This window comes from Armigeres subalbatus, unplaced genomic scaffold, assembly GCF_024139115.2.
Source record: "Armigeres subalbatus isolate Guangzhou_Male unplaced genomic scaffold, GZ_Asu_2 Contig880, whole genome shotgun sequence".
In the NCBI taxonomy this organism is placed as follows: Eukaryota; Metazoa; Arthropoda; class Insecta; order Diptera; family Culicidae; genus Armigeres; species Armigeres subalbatus.
The window spans coordinates 11,548-14,569 of NW_026943679.1; the positions used below are offsets into that span (position 1 = coordinate 11,548).

The 3,022-nt window shown below is 43.5% G+C and overlaps 1 long non-coding RNA gene across 2 annotated transcripts; it reads left to right on the top strand.

Annotated features, from left to right (window-relative positions):
- The first annotated feature begins 1,661 nt into the window (after positions 1–1,661).
- Positions 1,662–2,993, top strand: LOC134204772 (uncharacterized). 2 transcript variants are annotated; one of them, XR_009977967.1, is made up of 2 exons: positions 1,662–2,052; positions 2,183–2,993. It is a non-coding gene; the product is annotated as an uncharacterized LOC134204772 (long non-coding RNA). The 2 variants fall into 2 exon arrangements; XR_009977968.1 differs by having other exon boundaries at positions 2,186–2,993.
- Positions 2,994–3,022: the final 29 nt, after the last annotated feature.

Consider the following 3,022-nt stretch of genomic DNA (forward strand, 5'->3'; position numbering starts at 1 on the left):
ATTATTTTGAAAATTCAAGGCGGCATTATTGCGGATTTTACAGTCATTCCTGTGGTCAACGTTCCAAAATATTCCGTGGAAGCTCCCCCAAATAAATCTTTATGATTTTTTGGATTTTAAATGCTGCAGAAATCCTCTTTAATATATACAAGGATCCTCATAAAGCCCTTGTAATTTTTTTCTGGAAGTTTCTTCGTTTTCTGTTGGTAATCCTGTAAAAGTACCATCAGATTTATCCGAAAATATCGCAAAAAATCCTCCAGAAATAACTTTTGAGAATCATCTTCTATTTTTTTTTTCATCTGCTTCAAATCAAACAACATTTTCGTGTTTTCACTTATTGTATAAACCCCCTATTCGTTCTAGATGAATGCTATGAATGCAATATAAAATGTTTCAACACTGTAGAAAAATTCCTGACGAAAAAAACTTCTGCAAAATGATATGATATATCATGCTATGTGGTTCATCGTAAAAGAAATAATTAATCAGAAACTGGAAAATATCTCGGAATTACAAAGAAATTGACAAGGGTATTCATGACTTCTAAAAGACATGTTTGGGCCCTCCTTAGCCGTGTGTGGTAAAACGCGCGGCTACAAAGCAAGACCATGCTGACGGTGGCTGGGTTCGATTCCCGGTGCCGGTCTAGGCAATTTCGGATTGGAAATTGTCTCGACTTCCCTGGGCATAAAAGTATCATCGTGTTAGCCTCATGATATACGAATGCAAAAATGGTAACTTGGCTTAGAAACCTCGCAGTTAATAACTGTGGAAGTGCTTAATGAACACTAAGCTGCGAGGCGGCTCTGTCCCAGTGTGGGGATGTAATGCCAATAAGAAGAAGAAGAAGAAGAAAAAACATGTTTTGTGTGCGTCATGTTCAAAAATGGATTAAAAATGACAACAAGTGGCGTTTCTCTGCTCATGACATTTGTTTAAAGACTCAACAGTGTAATGCATGCCATTCAACAAGGGTTTGGACATATCCGAGAAATAATGTTAATAGCCTTCAAACGTAGGTTTTGTTCTCAACAACATTAAAACTAATTTTCAAATAATCTAACATTTTGTTTATTAAATTTTTACCTAAAACTAAATCCGCGCCAAATCCGCGCGAAACCCTAAAATTGTTATGAAAATCCGCGCCAAATCCGCGAAAACCGCGAAATCCGCGAAAATCGCGGAATCCGCGTAGTCGTAACAACCCTGGTATTACTTTTTGAGTTCCCTTTTTCTTCATCGTGAGAGCGATGAAGATAAACAGGCATTTCAAGGAGGACCTAAAGTAGGTTAAATTTAACATAAATCAAGATTAGATTAATGTTGTAATTAAAACAACCGAAATACAGATAAATCATTTGATACTATCGCGGATTCGAATGCATACTTGTTTTGCATTTCGTGGAGGGGGACGGTAGGGTAATGTAACCTGTGGTTTCATTTTATGTTATTGCTGGCTCCACCGCAAGTAATAATCCCCGCCACCAAGCCCACTGTGCTTCTCACCTTTCAATCGGTAATGGGTGTCACCTTGCGATGAGAAAAGTGAATACCAATTTGTCACTCACACCACCGACACGAATGTGTTTACAGCAGTAAAACTTGCCAGACGTTAAATGCTTGCCCACAGGGACCGCCAGTTGAAAGGGTTGCCAAACTGAATAGGAACCATTAGGGTTCGGTTATTGTCGGGTTGGTCGGATTCCAGATAAAATGGCTTAGCTACACGATCAAGCGGTTTATTCGTTTCTTGATTTCACCAAGAATAGAAGTGCGCGACGGAATAAAGTTAAAGTTAACTGTAACCAAAAATTTGTACATTAAAATAGTGAAAGTGACTAGTTGATTTATCTAGATCGAGAGGTGCACCAAGTAGAAGAAGTTGCCCTAAAAGTAAGAATCCGCAGTGCGGTTAATAGTGAAACAGTAGTGTTCTTTGTATAATTTATTGTACTTATTGTATGTAGATCCATTGTGTAAGTGTAACAAGCATCTCGAGGAACAAAGAAACAATTGTAGTTCATTAAGAAGAACAAGAAGAAAAAAAAGGTAAATTATTATTTGTACTTGCGGTTGTGGTGTGAAGATGTTGCCAGTGACGTCACCGGGGAACTAATGCTAGGGGTAGGTCCAGCAAGTGGGCCTTTTTTCTGTGTTTTTTTTTGGTTTTCTCGAATAGCAGAGCCAGGGCAAGGTAGTACGGTGGTGCGTAAGGCCGATTCCCAGTGGCTCCCGAACTAGTTACAGTCCGGCATCAACTCGTTTGTCGAGCAGTGCTTTTGGTGAATGCCAGCGTAATCGGTGGATATTATTTGGAGTCAGGGATCGCCCCGCATTCCCGACGAAATCGTCAAGCCATCTGACGTCTTTCGGCCATCGCCATCGTCGCCGGAGACGCGAAGTTAAGCACGCCATCGCCATCGTCGCCGAAGACGCGTTTGCAAACCACGCCATCGCCACGCCATCGCACACCTATCGGCCATCGCCATCGTCGCCGAAGACGCGTTTGTAAACCACGCCATCGCCCACCTTTCTGCCATTGCCATCGTCGCCGATAACGCGTTTGCAAACCACGCCATCGCCCACCTTTCTGCCACCACCATCGTCGCCGAAGACGCTATCGCGAGCAAGCACGTCACCGGTCGAGCCCTAGAACAGCCATCGCCACCACACCACCATCTATCGCTAACATCGCATGTACCGAGATCGCACCCGTGTCAACGTCCAGAACCTCGAGTGGCCATCGCCGACATCGCCAAGTGGGTTCACGATTCCGCCAGTGCCGGCGGTTAGCTTTCAGCAGTCATCGTGGGTCAAGTCCACGCAACGTCGATCATCGCACGCTCATCAAGAACCGGTGGCGAACGGTGGTTCTCAACTACCATCAGACGGCCCGCGACGAACCGCACGGTAGGACCTCCGTCGATGCATCGTGGCACTGAGAGAAAATCATCCGGACTGAGAGAGAATGTCAAGAAAAACCGCAAGTACCCTACCCCTTAAATGACGTCACTATGAA